This window comes from Protopterus annectens, chromosome 4.part1 (genome assembly GCF_019279795.1).
Source record: "Protopterus annectens isolate FY-2018-M chromosome 4.part1, PAN1.0, whole genome shotgun sequence".
NCBI lineage: Eukaryota > Metazoa > Chordata > Ceratodontiformes > Protopteridae > Protopterus > Protopterus annectens.
This window is the reverse complement of record NC_056734.1, coordinates 617,100,427-617,120,353: the sequence shown is the minus strand read 5'-3', so window position 1 is coordinate 617,120,353 and position 19,927 is coordinate 617,100,427. Positions and strand designations below refer to the sequence as shown.

General features: G+C 37.6%; 1 protein-coding gene across 3 annotated transcripts in view; it reads right to left on the bottom strand.

Moving 5' to 3' along the window:
* Positions 1 to 19,927, bottom strand: part of LOC122800992 (SPHK1 interactor, AKAP domain containing) — a gene marked incomplete at its 3' end in the record, with an annotated part of 1,235,108 nt that overhangs the window by 647,212 nt on the left and 567,969 nt on the right.

The following is a 19,927-nucleotide window of genomic DNA, read 5'->3' as shown; positions in this document are numbered from 1 at the left end:
AATGGGCAGCACTGCAGTTGCCCTCTTCCCCCACCCTAGTTACACTACTGTTTAATTATATGGTATAATTCAATCTGTTTGGTACAGTAGTATAATAGGCAGCACTGCAGTTGCCCTTTTGCCCCACTCTAGTTACACTACTGTTTAATTATATGGTATAATTCAATATGTTTGGTACAGTAGTATAATGGGCAGCACTGCAGTTGCCCTTTTGCCCCACCCTAGTTACACTACTGTTTAATTATATGGTATAATTCAATCTGTTTGGTACAGTAGTATAATGGGCAGCACTGCAGTTGCCCTTTTGCCCCACCCTAGTTACACTACTGTTTAATTATATGGTATAATTCAACCTGTTTGGTACAGTAGTATAATGGGCAGCACTGCAGTTGCCCTTTTACCCCATCCTAGTTACACTACTGTTTAATTATATGGTATAATTCAATCTTTTTGGTACAGTAGTAACATGGGCAGCAGCACTGGTGCATTACTGCAAGTTTTCTACTTGGAATTTTTAGCTGGGATGTCGTCCCTGCATTTCCATGTATCTGTGTGAGTTTTCTTTTGTTCACTTTTTCCTCCCACCTCCCAAAGACATTTAGTAGGCTGGTATACGAGTGATAAAGGAAAAACATTGGACAATCTACCTCTGTTTTCTACTTGCCAAGTAAACTCTGTGAATGGCAGTGCCTGTTCATGGCATTTCTGTAGGAGTAACATGTTACTAATGAACCTGGATATTTCATTTTAAAAGCAAACTACTGGAGCTTAGCATCCATAGTAATTATCACCTCTTTGAGTTATATATATATATATATATATATATATATATATATATATATATATATATATATATATGTGTGTGTGTGTGTGTGTGTGTGTGTGTGGATTCATGGCAATTATCCAACATGCAAAAGCATCAAATCATAATTGAAATATGCCATCACACTGAAAATTCAACTTATCAAAAACCAAACCAAAAAAAGATCACAACAAGAAAAGAAACCACTTTCTTTTCCTATCACCCTAGCTCCACCTGAAATTCATGCATATTTTGCCTGAATAGTGCTAGTGTTATGGAAAAGGTTTTTCCTAAAATAAGGTGTGAGCTTGGGGTTAGAGGCAGGATTAGGGTTAGGGTTATCATGCATTAGTAAGGATTTTTTTGGCAATCTGTGTAGGACAATGGGCTAATTCCCTGGATTTTCCTAATGAGGAACTTCTGTGAGCACTCCAACTGTTGCAAATTCCTGGTAAGGTACATGCTGAAGGAAGCATTGTACTCAATGGTTGGTCTGATAAGCGTCGAGTAAAGTGGTATTATAACTTTCTTGGACCTGTATGCCATACCCTTTGTTATACGTTGGGCAACATAGAATGACTTTCTTACTATCTTGGCTATGTTGATAGAAGGTCAGATTACTGTCTACATATGTTCCTAGAGCTCTAACTACAGGGCCAACTCTTAGGGTTGTTTTACTGATGAAGTAATTGGACTGTGTAGATGTTTTCCTAAATGGCAATATAATGCACTTCTTCACATTGAGTTTTAAACTTTGCCTTTGGTACCAGTCATTTGTCTGTATTAAGACCTCTTTCAGGGTGTTAGTGCCATGAGAGGAATCTATAATAGCATCCAATTTACAGTCATCTGAGAACTTGGTGTACCAGAGGCCTTTGACATTAGCTTTGACCTCTGAGAAGTATATGGTAATCAGGTCTCTCGGTGAAGGTGATCTCATCAGTTCTGACTTCTTGGGCCCTACCTGTGAGCCAGCTGGAAATCCAGTCAGTTACTAGGTAGTTTGGTGGGTCTGTCAATAATACTTGAGTGGTGGATCTTACTGAATGCCTTAACCAAGTCAAGGTAGGTGTTATGCATACTGTCCTTATCTGTTGCCTTGGCAACCCTCTTGAAAACGTCTCCCAGGTTAAGTAGGCAAGACCTTTCCTTGAAAAAGCCATACTGGGATGGGTCTGTAGGTTGTCTTGTTAATGTTCTTGTTGATCATTTCTATTTTAATTCATTCCATGGCTTTGCATGTTAGACTAGCCAGACTGATGGGTCTGTAGTTTCTGTGTTCAGTTGATGGACCATCCTTGTGAAGAGGGATTGCCACTGCAGTCCTCCATTCACTTGGTACATAACCTATTTTGAGACTGTAGTTGAAAAGTGCCTGAAGTGGTCGTGAAAGGTCATGTTTTAAGCTATTTAGAAAGCAACATGGAATATTCTTGGGGCCCATTGAAGCACTGCTTTTGGACTTGACAAGTACTGCCAAGACCTGCTCCCTGCTGATAGTTGGGAGGCCTCTGCCAGAAGGGATTTCACAGCGGTAACAAGTGGGAGAGTAGTAGAAGTTTGAGCTGAATTTGTCTGCCAGCAGATAAGCAGTGTCACTCTGCTCAGTGAAGGTGGTGGCATTTACCACCAATTCAGCACACTGCTGTGTGTTATCTCTAAGTTTCAGATATAACTGAAGAAGGCCTTGTAGTTGCCTTTCACCTGAGATGCCATTCTGACCTTGTCGTTGGCCTTGTTGGACTTGATCTTCTTAGTTGTTCATTTAGTTTAATCAGTGAGCTATTGTTTTTACGAGAAAAGCTCTTTTTGATTTTGGCCATGACTTTTTTCCTTTTGTTATATACCCCTTTAAGGTTGGGATTCCACCAGTGTGGTCTGCTTTTGGTGTTTGTTATGGGCTTACTTCTGGTTGGTACAGCAGTCTCTATTCAGCCATTTACATGTTTGTACAGAGTTTCTTTGAACAATTCTGCATAGTTTGTTGTGAGCTTGTGGTGTGTGTGTGGGGGGGGGTCACTGAATTTTGAAAATATGTAATTCAGCAGGATGCAGTTTGCTTATGAATAGTTCTTAACTGTTACAGGTTTAGTTGAGTTTTCTGAGTTGATGTATATTTCAAAAAAGACAGCTTTGTGATCCAGTCTCACCAGTGAGGACATGCCTCAGAGTGGGGAAGGAGGTGAATCACTCCCCCATGTTGGTGAGAACTAGGTCCAGTACATTTGAACCTCTAGATGGAGCATTCACTATCTGGTTCAGAGTATTTGTGTTAACAAAGTCTAGGATCCACTGTGCCTGTGAGTTTTGAGGCGGTGTATGTTTCCCAGTTGTAGATAGGTAGTCAAAGTCCCCCATGAATAGGGTATTTGGTTGGATGGTGAGTGTCTCCAGCATATCTAGGTATGAGTTATGAGATTCTTGGCGCATAGATGGTGATTATAGTAAACTAGGATATGGCAAGGTGATTTGCATGTGGATAAACTCTAGGGCCGGATTCTGTTTAATCAATCTGGAGGTAAATGTATTGCTGATATAGATCAAGACATCACCATCTTTAGATCCTATCTGTGCTGTTGTTGGTCTAAATGTATGGAAGGCGTTAAACCAAGTTTCAGTAGTGGCACAGATGTCTTTATTCTTCAGAGTAAGGAGAGCTTATAGGATATGGAATTTCTTGCTGAAGCTCCTAGTACTGAGCAGTAACACCTTAAGGTTGCTTTGAGGTTTTTTTTTTGCTCTTTTGGAATGTTTGTCATTTTGGCATTGACTATAAAGGGTCTAAGGGAGTGGATAACATTTTAGCCAATATTCGAAAGCCGGGGGGGGGGGTGGTGCAGGTGAAAACCATCCTTAGCAAAGCTATGTAGTCTGTTAACTATTTCCTCCCATGCTGATAGATATTTAATCCCCCTGGAACCACACCAGAAACTAAGCCAATTATTAAAATCAATCATTTTTTGTTCATACTCTGGCATTGTCAGAATGATGCTCAATGCAAGTCAAATACCTGTTTGTGACACATATTTAAAGAGATCCGCAATGCCTCTTTTTATACAATCTAGTGAGGTATGCCTCAGGTCATTTACACTCACACAAATTATGAAAAAATCATATTTGTATCTGTGGTGCAGTGACTTTGGTGAGTGAGCTATATTGCGGATCCTGGCTCCACATAGGTAGCTGCCTGTTATCTCTTCCTTGTCTAGCCTGGTGACTGGGGCATCTGTGTGGTGTACAATGGAATCTCCTATGACAAAAGTCCTAGGTAAAGTGTTTACTTGCCTTATGGGCATCGATCTTGAGGGAGCTTGTAGTGTAGGCATATGTGCGGTGTTAGTTGTTCTTTTTGGTGTGCGCTTTACAGATTGCTGAGGACAAGCACTGACACTTATAGACTGAGGAGATTTTTTTAAGGTTTGAGAAGATTTATTTTAAGTTCTTTAGCATAAGATGGTCTATGTGTGTAGTGAGCAGTATGTGTGGTGAAGGTAGTGTGTGTGTGTGTGTGTGTGTGTATTCTTGACATCCTTGTTTGTAAGCGAAAAAGCAAGATGTTTGCCTCCAAGAAAGTTGTATATGTACATCTCTTGCATACTGTTTTAGGTTCTTTAAGGATTAAATGGTTGTCTGAGTACATAAGACAATTGCTATATTGTCCAAACAAAAACAGAAGAAAAAGTGGAGTCATTGAATCCTTTGTATGAACCTTTACTACCACAGGTTAAGCACTTTCAGCCAAAAACTTTGGCCTTCTTCAGAACAAACAAGTGAATGAATACAACCCTCTTATGTAAAATGCTTAGAAATCTTAACCAATCACATCTCAATTCCAATTAATAAATTACAAAAAACATTTCCCTAAAACCACTCACTTAAAAAATTCACAAACAATTCAAGTAAAAAAAAAGGGGGCGGGGGGCAACCACATAACAACATATTACTTAAATAAACTGTTGACATAAAACATTTAAAATGTACATTCTATTTGCATTTGTTGTAATATGCCTTTATTTTTAGGACTGCTTTGTAATTAACTCCATTGTTCAAACCTGGTGCCCTGCATGCATCCAACAAAATCTGCCATTTAAATTCCTTATAATCAAGTTCCCCATCTCTGTCTCTATTAAAATCCTGGGGAACATGATCAATAACCCCAAAGCAAAATTTAACTCCATTCTTGTCAACTGCACATGTAACGGTGTGCTTGTAAAGGGCATTATCCAAGTTATACTTTCTTCTTCTTCTTCTTTCGGCTTTTCCCGGTTAGGGGTCACCACAGTGGATCACCTGTTTGCTCATGATTAGCAGTGGAGTTTTACTGTGTCGAGTTGCTAGCCCGGCGCCCAACCTTCCACAGAAGGCACACACACGCACGCACTCACTTACACCTAGGGCCAATTTAGAGTGTCCAATCCACCTACAGCATGTCTTTGGGATGTGGGAGGAAACCTGAGCACCCAGAGTAAATCCACGTGACCACAGGGAGGACATGCAGACTCTGCACAGAAGGCACCCCGGCTGAGGGTTGAACCATCCATGTTATTCTTTCTAATGGCATAATAATGTTCATATACTCTATTTTTTAATTGCCTTTTGGTCTTTTCAATATAGAAAGAAGAACAGACCAAACATTTAGCCATGTATACCACATAGGTGGATTTACGACTGAAGTTGCCAGGAACCTTCCATTCTCTTCTTTGGTTGTAAACTTCAAAATATGCCCCTTCTGAAAGGTATTTGCAAAAATTGCAACTTTTACACTTAAACGTACCTCCACTTTTACTAACCCCCTTATTATGTCCACTTTCCAACATTTCCTTGAAATTCTTAACTCTTTTGTTTACAAAAAGGGGTGCTTCTCCTACAACTGCCTTCTTCTTCTTCTTCTTCTTCTCCTACTCTTCAATTGCTATATTGTCTCAGGATTCACATAACTACCAAGCTGGCCACAGAAACATTTGCAAATTGCATATCCATGGTGTCTGGATCTGTATTAAGGTGGTCTATTATCCTTTAAGGACTGGGTTTTACAGAAGTCTCTTGGTTGGGGGTTCTAGGATTAAATGCACATGTGAGAAACTACTAGGACATGGTATTAGTGCCCCTCAATGTGTAAATTAGCTGCTCTAAGCACTCTGTGTAATGCTTTACTGTGTTACAGGTTACAGTCCTAATATAATTTTATAGGAAATTTTACAGTCTATGTGTTTGCTTCTGTACAGGGCACTGCCAACCACCAGTGCACAGTGACCAGCTACTCTGTGAAATGTTTCTAATTTATAGCAAACAGAAAAAGGCTCATATACCCTCTTGACTATAAACAACTATATCTTGAGTTCTCCTGGAGTGCATCCCTAATCAGTGAGACCAGGCAAAGACCTTCTGCAGCAAAATGGATGATGCTAGACTTCCTAATGTAAAAGCAAAATAAAGTCACCAATAAACAACTACGTCCCTGGGTTACACGTTTCTTATGTGTTTTCCAACTCAGAAAGACCTGGTCAGCATCTAATGCCACTAGATGGACTATCCCACTCCTCTTAATATGAAAACACATAAAGATTGTTTGAGAGTATAATGTTACCATAAAACAATGTAAACTACCTGGATGAAGCAATTTTAAGTATTAGGCACCGTTAAAATGATTTAAAGTGCAAAATCAACAAATAAAACAAAACTAAAGCAGTAGTATTCTAAACAGTTAACTAAGTGCAATATAATACAACAAATCTCTTATCTGCCATGGATGGAGCAGGATTAATTCAGGGCCTTCTAAGAATGTGGTAAGGATGCCAAGCAGATGGGAGCCTTGGGAAAATGAACAGAAGACAATATGTAATAAAGAAAGTTTATTCAAGAGCAATACTGGTTTGCTGGGTGGGCACTCAGTATTATGGAGTTATGGAAAACAGTGGGTGGGAAGAGTGCATACATAGCTTACAGAACAGAAAATAACAATAAAGGAGGTACTTTGGAAATCAGATTATCATAAAGAGTATTGGCCAAAAACATAGCCTTTTAACATCACAACAGGAAAAGGGTGGAAGGACTGGTCAAGAATTCAAGCTGCTAGAAGTCACAGGTCAATGACCCCAGGTTGGTTAGAAATTCAGAAACTTTAGCTTAATATCATTGGGGTGTGCAGCAGGCACAAAGAACAAGGGAAGATAAAGGCACTGGAATGCAACTTTAAGCAGGTAAATAATAAGAATAAAATACTCTGGCAGGAAAACTGGAATATAAACAACTGTAAAAGTACTGAGGCACTAATTTTGGTGCAGAATTAACAATACTCTCACTACTGTAATCCTACCACCATCTATGACACCACACTATGTAAACATTTATCAGTAACACTGTTTATAGAAAAATGCAGTAATAAATGACTAAATGAGGCTCAAATATGGCAGTAATCCACAGTTCTGCCACAAGTGCAAATGAACCCACAAGACTAATGTCCCAGACAGGATTCAAAATACAAAGAGCTAGCTTTTACAAACATTTTTTCTTATGGAAATAGAAGTGCAATATAAAGTATATAAACAATATTCCCACATCTGCAAATGAATCTACAAGATTAAAGTCCCAGAACAAACTAAACAAATGCAAACAGATAACTTTTTTAGCTAAAACATTGAAAAAAGCAAACAGCAAAACAAGTATCACCAAACAGATCACTGTAAGTGCAATTTAAAATATTTAAGCGGAAGTGAAATAAAAGCTTTTTTTCTCTCTTTTCTTTTTGTTGAAAAGCTTGTGACTTACAGTTCATGACTTTCCACACCAATCCAAGTCTTGCATAAAAGTGTTTTGCTCTGCTTTCTTTACTCCCTTTCCCACTTTCCTGTCTCCCTTTCTCCTGAAACATGCAATATAGAGAAATGAGTGTTCAGCCTTTGCACAAGATGCTTCAATTGCCCAGATATGTCAAGTGAAACAGTGTACTTCAGTCTTGAAATCTGCACAATATCATATTGAGCAAACAGTTGGAGCAGCAGGTTAGGATCCTGGCAGGAATTTTCATATTAGTTGTGTCAGCAATGGAAGGGGCAGTTAGAGAGTCAGATGTGGAATGTGTCACATCAGAACTACAACTCAGACAGAAGCAGGCACAATACACTGCAATACTGGCCAAAATACAGCATCTTGTTCACAAATATGGGCCATGACACAGAGAACACAGAATAAAATGATGCATATGGTATCACACCTGGGCTATACAGGACAGCACACAGTTTGATCGTGCTGTACATCAGACATAACATTACTCATATGGGTGGATGGTCACATTCATTATCACTTGTACAGATGGTTTGGAGGGACTCAATGACAGGAGACTTCAACATTGTACTATGTGAAAGAGTCATGCAAGGTGAACATGACAGTCACATACTCAAGGAGGTTGAGAGAAGTCATGGATTATATCTACCACTGGCGAGGTGATGGTACAACAAGGTGGTCAGTGGCTGTGCCGTGTGTTGACTTGCAGTTTTGTGGCTTGAAGTAATCTGTGGTGGAGAAGGTATAGTGTTATGGGACAATGAGCATTCATCTGGACTGGGTATATTGTATGCTAATCCTCATATGCACCATTACCCACAAAGTGTCCAACCATGACTGGAGGTGGCAGCTTGTCTGCCAAAAGGCAACATGAAAAGGGTAGAGCTATGTAAATGATGGAGGTGACAGGTCAGGATTACTAGTGTAGCCTTTTGAGGTGTCTCAGGTTTGATTCTAAGGAGTGCCAATGGCCATGATCTGGATTACATCCACAAGTAGGCATGACAGGCTGTGTAATCACAGGTGACACTGAGGCAGTCTCAGCAGCCTGTTTTTGCACAGTTTGTGTCTGATATCCCCAATACCCACATCTGGATCTTCCCGTTGACATGGCAGGCATGGCCTGTGCAGGCAGATTGAAGGACAGTTGCAATGTGTCTCAATGAGGCACTAATAGGGATGTCATCTGCCACCAGAGATCGCAACACCACTATCTACTTCCTGTTCTTATACTCCATTGCAAAGTGCACTTGTTACACATTCTCTCCGAATCCACTGAACACACTTGCTGTCCTCCCGATGCTGTGGGAAGCTTATTGTGCATAGATAACTGACCTTCACATCTACTGGTTAATGCTAAGTGCTGCAGCCATATCAGGTATGGTCCTAGAGTCATGGCAGTGCCTACACCTTCTCACATTTATCCCTTATGATGGGTATGTGTACATAATAGCAGGTGCACATTTCAAATGTTTGTGCACTTGAGACACAGGTGGAGCCCAGGAGGGAGTCTCAGGTAGAAGCTGTCTGTCATATCTAGGTGACGCTGAATGTTTAGCCTCCACCTCTACAGGGCCTCTCTTATGATGAATTTGGGTGACCCCACCCTCTGTAGTGCTGAAGAATGAGTTACTGTGTCATCATACTATGCCGCTTGCATCTTGCTATCACTGTTAGCCACAGGTGTCCTGCTGACATCAGACATATGTTGTACTGTTGGGCTAGACCATCCACCAGTGGAACATGCATGATAAAATTGTTTGAAAACACATATCTCCCAATAACCCCTTGGTCTGGATAGAACTTCACATTAAACTACAGGTAAAGCATACTTTGACATGTATATCTTGAGCAGGTTACTGCAGTTGTTGACCAAAAATGCTTGTAAAAGCAGATATGCCGACAGGCCTTGGTTAGGCCTTCCCTTCAATGCAGTGAAATGTGCTATACTGTACTGTAATGGACATTACTATCCTGATGCATAACCACCTGACACAAGCACAGCTGGTACTGGCCTAGTTCCAGTTCTATGCCACCTTCCAGGTATGAGTGGTCATACTCCTTGGCTAGATAGTGACACCAAAAACTCCTTGGCCTCAGTGAAATGTATTAGTGCTGGTGGCCTACTACTTGTGCTAGACCTGGCACGTTCAATGTTGTGCATTTTTCTTTGCAAGGATTATCATATTAATAACCCTGAATGTTTTGCAGAGACTTGTTATGGCCACCCACAGCATTTACATCCTGCAGTACACCCTACCAAATCTTGTCCCAATACTGCTTCTATGTGGCAGCTTTGTCATGAAAGTGCATGTCATGTGTGCAGAGGGCATGTAGTTTTGCTTCATTTTCCTTGGCCTTGAACTTTTTCAGCTCTTGACACCCACATGTGATCATGCTGGTGCATGTATACCTGTTGGAGGATTATGCCACTTCATATCACACTAACAAGGGCCAGTTACTTTGGAAATGATGCTAATAAGGCTACTTAGCACTTTTTCCAACTTGTTACATAGCACATTGCATTACATAAATACGTTGGAGGTAGCCATGCACATTACAGTGACCTTGAAACATGTGACCTGCATACTCATGCATATGATATGCATATACCTTTAGCCCTGTGGTGTAGCAGAACATCCATTCCAGTTCCATGATACAGCATTGGGGAGATACATTAGTGCCAAGCTGCAGTGATACACATCATGTATTTATCACACAATGCTAGCTAGCAGTTTGCTCCTCAGCTTGAGCAAGCGCGTGACCATAGCTATATCAGATGCAGCAGAATGCAAGGTTTCATCAGGTTTGCCATGGAGAGGTAGTCTTTCCCATTCTTCCTGCATTGTTATTTTCTAGATAACCTTTGAGGGCATTATGACTGACCATTATGGAAGGAGGATGCCTGAGATGAACTTGCCAGGATGATGAGTGATGTTGGCATCCCAATTCTGGCAAGTAGTGTCAGCATTGCTAGAGTAACCTGAGGTGACAGCACTATGATATGGTGCAACAGTAGGAAGTAGATGTTAGGGAGAGACAGCTAGAGCTGAACTGTAAGCATTTTTCTAGTACTGTTGTGTTCTGGTATCTTACCTGTTTTATTTGCGTGCTTTGGAGTATGTATTGTGTTCTGTACCAATGGAGGAGAATGAAACAAACATGACTGGATGTTTCAGAAGGTGTAAAGGACTCTCCTACAAGTGGGATATAAATGACATCTGTGCCAGTCCACTGTACAACTGCAAGTGTATTGTTAGCATATGAGTGTAATAAATGTTTCATATTATGCTGTTTTCTGCATGTCTACTTTGGTGGAAGATACAAACCCATGGTATCCTTAATCAGTTACAACCAAAACTTTTGGCAGTAAGTCAGTAGTAGCCAGCAGGGCTACCTCTTAGCAGGGGTATGATGGTTCCCCTCACTGGGGGGTTCCTGTAGAAATCAATGGTGCCTTTCATGGCAGATTCTCAGCAGGGGTTCAAAGGCTCATCTTCTTAGAGTGGCATTAATCTGTTCTGATCTTGTGACATCAGGTTCGGAGGTTACAGAATACAGTTTTGCTCTAGGGCATCTCCGGCATCTGGACATCTGCCTTGGCAGGATGAAGTACCTTTTGGCATGGCTTATGGCATCATGCAACCAGCAGCCCCCACCTAGTGGGCATAACTTTGGCCATCCAGGTTAGTCATACCAGGATTCTTGCCCAGTGTGCTTGTCTAATATCTAGCTATACCAGGACACTATCCGATCACTATCCTGGTGTTTTCCCTCCCTTATGTGTCATTCACTTTCTTTGTTCACTGTCCAACCCTCCCATCACCATTTGTCCAACTTCTGCATGTCTGTGTATTTTTGTCTATCCACTGTGCTTCCAAATGTTGTGTGTATATGCCTATTCAATCTATCTGAATGTGTGTTTTCTGTTTGTCTGTCTGTATCTGCTACTTGCCATTTTTCTCTATCTCATTCACATCTTTTCCTTGCTACCTTTCTAACCTGCTCTTCTTTTTATATATGAGGCATATAACAATGTACTATGTTATTCATATAGCCTTTAGATAATAACATGTTTCAACAGAATATGGATTATATATGCTTACTGTGATACTTTTTTTCCTGTCAAGAAACAGCTTTAGAAAGTTAACATATTTCAGTTAGTGAAACAGAAGCTCAGCTTAACTAAGGTTATGTAGGGGTGTAAGTGTTTGGTATAGTTGAGAGAGGTGTTTGGGATAGTTGGAGGTGTTAGGGATGTAAGTGTTTGGGATAGTTGAGGGAGGTGTTAGGGATGTAAGTGTTTAGGATAGTTGAGGAAGGTGTTAGGGATGTAAGTGTTTGGGATAGTTAAGGGAGGTGTTAGGGATGTAAGTGTTTGGGATAGTTGGAGGTGTTAGGGATGTAAGTGTTTGGGATAGTTGAGAGAGGTGTTTGGGATAGTTGGAGGTGTTAGGGATGTAGGTGTTTGGGATAGTTGAGGAAGGTGTGCAGAATGGGAAAGGAAAAGAGAAATTAAGTTCTACAGAGGTGACATGAAATTAGGGTGTATGAAGCTTGCAGGAAGCAAAAGTTTGAGTACTTTCTAATTTACCAAATATCCTAAAAGAGAAAGAGAGAGAGAGAGAGAGAGAGAGAAAGAAAGAAAGAAAGAAGTAGATTTATTTGTGCATTTTACCATCAGCTATGTAAGAAAAGGACAGAATCTTGTATGGACAGAAATGGAGTTAATTGTATTATTAATGGAAAACGGGTAGATCATAAATGTTCTCTCATTGCTTTTTTAGTACTGTCCTTGGGCAGTGTAACCATGGCAATGTATAAAAGTTAGGAAAGCCTCAGGCTACGAGCAGTAAACAAGTGGTGCTCAAGCATAAATGAGAGCAGGTATGTGCCTTAATATGGTACTGAATTATACATTTCTGAATTTATTACAGGTTAAATCAGCTGTGGGTTGTAAAAGACAGCGAGAGAGAATCCCACTGTGTAAACATGGTATTTCTGAATATTTGTTTTACAACCAATTTTATGTTTTAATCTTCTTGTATATTTTGAGCAGTGCAGTGCACGAGTACATGCAATTCTGTGAAAAGTCAGCGAAATACTTTCATTGCTGTACTTACATACGTCTTATTCTTCAAAAGGTACATGTTTGTCTAAATTATTTTATTCTATGGATGTGTTAAGTGAAGACTATTATTTTTTTTTAAAACTGTTTTTATCTTGGGGGTATGTCCTTGAATATCTTTAAGTATTCTTTCTGATTATGAAATAAAAATTTGAGATTTACGATGCACATGAGATTTTTGATTTATTTTTGTCATTTTCATTTATTTGCTCTTATTGGTACATGAATAGTTTACCATTATCTAACAAAAATGCATCTTAAGAAAATATTTGTAGTTCTGGATAATATAAGGGCGATATGATGAATGAGGTTAATCCACATTGCTTTACTAAGATGCCAGTAGCACAAAAGTCAAAGAACAATTTTAAATTCCTTTAATGACAATTTTGAGAAATGTAGTTAGTGAGTATAATATCAAAGTTTAATACCAAAAAATATTTGCTTAAAAAAGATGATGTTTACAAACAATGTACACAGTAATATTTTATGTTGCTGACCAGTATTAATGTAGTCTTAAATTATCACAGAAAAAACTAAATAAATGCACAAGTATTATCCATGAAATTACTATAAAAAATGATTTCTGGTGATAGCAGTAATATTCCCTGGATTCAGTAAATGTCCGTGCAGGAATAACTTGTTCCCGTGCAGCATGGCAGCATCCCATGCATATTCATGAAGGCGTGCTGCCGTGCTGTAAAATGGACACAGTTCTGTGTATGAGTGCAGGTGGTGTGTCTGAGAGCAGTGTGCTTACAATACACATGCCACCTGCACACCAGAATTGCTGTACGGCAATTTAAATAGAGCAAGAACACTTGTAGCATCTCCAACCCATCAGGCTAAGAAATCTGGAAAAACACAAGGGACAATCGTCCCTACAAAGCCAGAAAGCTGATAGAATAACAGGTTTAGCATTAGCATGAATTTTCGGCAGGGTATGAAGTACACAACGCACACTTCCCAACCGGTCAGAGTAAGAAATCTGAGCAAAGCCATAAGGGACAATTGTCCCTACAAACCCAGATATTCTAAAGGGTACAAAGTAAAAAACACAACAAATACATTTTTTTTCACATATGTAATAAAGTTTAAGAGTAGCTGCGTGGGTGTGCCTGTTACTTAGCTAAGCTTAGCCCAGCTGAAATGGCACAATAAGTTAAATAGCAATAGATATCCAGCATAAGCATAAGTGCAATAGTATAGTGGTTAGAACATATCCCTTACATACAGTCATTCACGGTTCAAGCCTTACCAAAGCCAATTCTATTTTGTATGTGTAAACATTACAATTTTGATTTATTTGTATATTTATGTAGGAAGTAACTTATATTTTTCAACCAGAGTAGTGTATTAGGCCCAGATGTGAGGTATCAGTGTAATAAAGTAGTGAAACCCCCATATAAAACAAGTGCCCCATACAGTATAGTCACACAAGAATAAATGTAATTACAGCACATTGGGGGATGTCAGGGAAGGTAACTAAATCTCAATTAGGTAATGAATGATGAATTAATCTCATACAGGTAGTAGTCCAATAAAATAAAACATAGGCAATGCTAAGCATTGCACAGCTATGCAGACCGGGTGTAAGCATTGTGTACATATGAATACTAAGCAATGAGTAGACCAGCTAAATGGATTTGCCCACTGGTAAGCAATGCTGAACCTGCCCCTTTAAGCACTCCCAACCATAGCTAAGCAGGTTTGCCCATAGCTTAGCTTAGGTTAGCATTTTCAAGACCATCCAATTATGGCAAGGGCAGGAAATCAGCCGTATTTAAACCCCGCAGGTGGGAATATAGCTCATAACTGGTTGTAGCTCTCCACTATAGGCAGTATAGCAGATGCTGGAAAGGGCATGAACTTTCTGGTGCAGAGCTGGGGCATGCAGGAGTCTAAGGTTATGGTAGGACTCCTGGTAAAAACCCATGATGTGAGACTGCTACAGGACCAGTACCAGGGCTTCCAATATAAAGTGGAAGCTTGGGAAAGTCTCACCCATGATCTCACCAGTGTCACTGGTATCCCTTGGACTGGTGAGCAGGTCCAGCACCACTATGTTGACTTGAAATGGAGGAAGAAGGAGCTCTTGGAACAGTGGGTCCAAGAAGCAAGAGAGATGGGTGATGTTAAAACAGTGTGTAAGTACTCATAGCAATAACTGTTTACCAAAGTCCAGACTATGTATGTGATGGATAGGTATGCCTAAATGTTTCTCTATTTTCATTACAGCTCCAGCTGAGTGGGCTGTGAACCAGGAAGCCCATGCCTGTAGGTTGCAAAGGCTGTGTTGCAAGGCTGGTGAGTAACAATCCTGCTTGTAGAAGTCATACCAAATAAATATAAAGGAGTAAAATGTCACCTGGCAGTATAAAAAATGTGTATGGTTTGTACTGAATAAACCAGACAATGAGAGAGTAATAGTCCTATATAGGTCATATTTAAGTAAAAAGTATAACTGCCTTGCAATAAAGTTCTAAATCCTGGACTGGTTGTGTTTACTCTGGTATTGTATGGCATGAAATGTTGCATTCACCAAGATCTGATATCTGAATAGTAATGTTGTGCTAATCACTGTTTCCAACACTGTGCTACATAAAAATATGTCTAGAATGTCTGTATAAGAATATTGAAATTACAAGGTCAGACTGTACAACCAAGAGAGACTTAGACAGAAAACATTGAAGAAAAAGACAGCAGATTCTCAATAGCTCACTCTGATGATATACAAATTGTCGTATGTTTGGCAGACACAGCCATGGTTTGAATCCTGAAGTGGTAGTAAGCTGTATGCATAATTTCAACTAGGATTTTGTGAATAGGTGTAGAAACCGTTAGGTAGTGTTAACAATCATTCCCCCCACAGGTCTTCCAGGTAAGAGAACTGTAACTGCCTGGCAATAAAGGTCTAAATCCTGGACTGGTTGTGTTTACTCAGGTATTATATGGCTTGACATGTTGCATTCACCAAGATCAGATATCTGAATAGTAATGTGTTAACCACTGTTTCCCACACTGTGCTACATAAAAAATATGTCTAGGAATGTCTGTATAACAATGTTGCAATTACAAGGTCAGATTGTACAACCAAGAGAGACTTAGACAGAAAACACTAAAGGAAGAAAAAGCAGTTTCTTGATAGCTCACTCTGATGAAACACAAATTGTATTTTTAGCAGATACCACTATGGTTCAAATCCCAGGGGTGGTAGTAAGCTGTATGCATAATTTTAACTAGGATTTTGGGAATATGTGTAGAAATAGTCAGGTAGTGTCAACAAACATTCCCCCCACAGGTCTTCCAGGTAAGAGAAGTAGAAAGTAGCTATAAGACGGTTGAATTATACACTGTTTACAAACATACTACTGGCCAAACCAAGGCCATAGGGTATTGTAATAATACCTGTAGAGTAATGATTAGAGGAATAATCATTAAAATTGTGAGTACTGCAAAAATATACAAGTTCTTAATTGAGATCTCTCCCCCCCATCATATCTGCAACAATAATCTAAACACACAAATCAATGGGTATGTTTGACACCAAACCTCCTGTAGGGACATATGTCCTATTGTTCAACAAATATTGAATTGTGTTTCTAGTAATGTTCCATGTTGAAATACTATCATTAGTATAGTATGTATACATACATACATATATATATATATATATATATATATATATATATATATATATATATATATACACACACATATACATATATATATATATATATATATATATATATATACATATACATATATATATATATATATATATATATATATATATATATACACATATATATACATATATATATATATATATATATATATATATATATATATATATATATATATATATATATATATATATATATATATATATATATATATATATATATATATATATATATATATATATATATATATATATATATACATATATATATATATATATATATATATACATATATATATATATATATATATATATATATACATATACATATATATATATATATATATATATATATATATATATATATATACATATCTATATATATATATATAGTATTCAATAGGTGCGGCTTAGATGTGTTAAGGCTTATAATTAAGGAGTATGTTAGATGGCAGGAAACTTTATCGAAGGAAATTGATGAGTTGGATTTATGTATTAAGGAAGATCTTATTTTTAGTATTAGAGAAGAAAAAGATAAATATTTTAGAATAAGAAGTGAAATTGATGTAAATGTGATGAATTGGTTAATAGAAAGATGAAAAAGTTAAAGAGGGACATACATGAGTATGAAAACAATATTAGCTACCCCAAGCCACCTTACGTGAATAGTACCAATTATGTTTTAAATAGCCAGAAAAATGGTGTTAACTTAAATGACCAACAAAATTTTGAAGAAAGATATGATGATGAATACAATCAAACCTTTCCACCCCTGCCTAGTTTTGAAAGGTTTACAAACAAACAAGGGCATCAACTGGAAAATTTTCGAATGGGGGGAGAAGAGGGAGGGGGAGATACAAAAAGTTGGTACCCCTTCCACTAATGAGGAACCTAAAGACCTAGGAATTGTAGTTGATGGATTTAGAAATACCTGCAATGATTTTTCTATATACAACTTTAGTAATATTCTATTGGTTAAGGAACATTTTAACCTTCTTAGTAAGGGACTAAAATTTATTCCATATGGCAGAGGAGATTTAACTAAAACATTGTTGGATATTAAATTATTTTTAAGGAAAGTAAATCTGGAAATTATGTTTTCTAAAAACAATGTAAATAATAAACAAGGACTAGTACGGAAAACTACATACAATCCCCCCATGCATGCACAATTGAAGAACCTGGAAAGAATTTTGGAGAAAGAAATTAGAAATGCACAAAGTGAGATTAAATACAGGACAAACTAAGTAAAAAGGAAAAGGAAATTTTAGATGAATTAAAACTCAGTCTATATGTAAGAATAATGAAACCAGATAAGGGTGGACGGATTGTAATAATGGACAATATGCAATATGAGGGGAAAATGAACCAAATCCTTAGGGATGAAAGTAGGTATTCATGTGTTTCTAAGAATGAGGTAAATCTGGCCTACCATAAAATAGATATAAGACGCAAAGACATGTTACATGAAGGCAGCATTAACAAAAAAACATATGATTATTTGAGGGTAGAGAAACCAAAAATTCCTACTATATTCGGAATCCCCAAAATTCACAAAAATTCTGAAGACCCACCTTTTAGACCTATTGTATCTGCTGATGGATCAAAAACCTTAACTCTGGCAAAATTTGTAGATACAAACGTGAAACATATTTGGGTTAATAAAAAAGTTATATTGAAGGACTCCTGGGATCTGTTAAGGGAGTTAACTTCTGATTTATATGCTGAAAATTTATTATTTGTAACTATTGACATAGTTGACTTGTTTTCCTCTATACCTTATTCAACAGGAATGAATATGTTTGAAGAAATTATCTTTGAAGACAGGCAATTATCCCACAGGGAGAAAACAGCAAGTGTAGATTTAATGGATATGGTGTTAAAAAACAATTTTTTGATATTTAATGGGGAATTTTTTTAACAACTTCAAGGATTGGCAATGGGAGTAGCCTGTGGCCCCACTTTTGCCAACTTGGTTTTGGCAAGGTGGGAGGAAACTTTCATTTTGAATTAAAATGTAATTCCTGTTGGACACTATATCAAAGATTTTTAGACTATATGGTTATTTTTTGGACAGCTAGTAGTGAGAAATTTGAAGAATTTATGGGATATATTAATAAAACTACAGATTTTCTCAAATTTTCCCACATAATGTCACACGACACCCTAGAATATCTTGATTTGGAGATATACAAACTAGACAATAAGCTAGAAACTAGGATTCACAGAAAAGCTACTTTTTGTAACTCCTTCCTTCACTACAAGAGTGCTCATCCCTTACACTGTAAAAGACATATAGTGAAGGGACAATTTGTAAGGGGAAGCCGTATGACAAGTTCTGATAGTGACTTTACAAATGAATGTAATTTATTCGAGAAAATGTTTATAGAAAGAGGTTACCCTAGCAAATTTTTTAAAAATATTAGGGTAAAGGTAGAAAATGGGAGAAAAAATAGATTTAAACCCGTTAAAGGGGAAAAAATTAATAATGAAAATATTAATAATGGAATAGAAAAGAAAGAACTAAATTCCATCAACAACTACCAACAGGCACTTGTCTTAGAATATAACGCAATAAATAATAATATGAGGAGGGTTTTTCAAGAACAATTGGACAGGTTTGTTGCCCTTACTGATTTGGATGATATTTCTAGATTATCTTCCAAGGTGGTATATCAAAATTCAAGTAGGATAAAAACATTTTGGAGAATAAAAATAAACAGATTGATTCCAAAGTGGGTAGAACAAGAATTGGTATATACAGATGTGGACGTTGTAACCAATGTGGGCACATTATGAATACTGATGAACTTTACCTGGAGAGTAGAAAAAGGTGGATAAAAAGTACTGGGTACTACAACTGTGAATCAAAAGGGTTAGTATATTTAGCTGTTTGCTACAAATGTAATTCTTTTTATGTGGGGAAAACAAAAAGAACCCTAAAAAGAAGAATATATGAACACGTTTATGATATGTCTAAGGGTAAAGAAACTAATGCCTTGTTCAAACATTCCAAGGAATGTGACGGTTGTAAATTTTTCTTTATGGTCCTTGAACAAGTTAAAAAATATATTAGGGCTGGCCCTTGGGAAGAAATAATAGAGTACAGAGAATTATGGTGGCAGGTAACACTGGAATCAGGGAAAATCCAGGGTTAAATGACTACATTTCTATACTGCCACTTTTAAAATTAAGGGCTGCCAAGCTATGAAAAAAGATTGATGAATGCAATAATATCCTTCGACAGAAGGTGGCACTGTATCCCTACGAATTTATGTTTTTGATGACCTAAATAACCACTTCACAGAATCTCTACATATATATTTTTATTTTTATATAACACTAAAATAAAAACATTCACCTATTGAAGCACAATGTTCTGATTTTACATTTTATGTTATTTGGGTTTTATTGTAAAGTGAAACATAAATTTAAGTGGTATGAATAGTAAAAGTTTTAATATTTATGAGTTCATTCAAACAGATCATTTGTCCGTTTGAAATAGGAAATTGAAATTAATTGTTTTTTAATT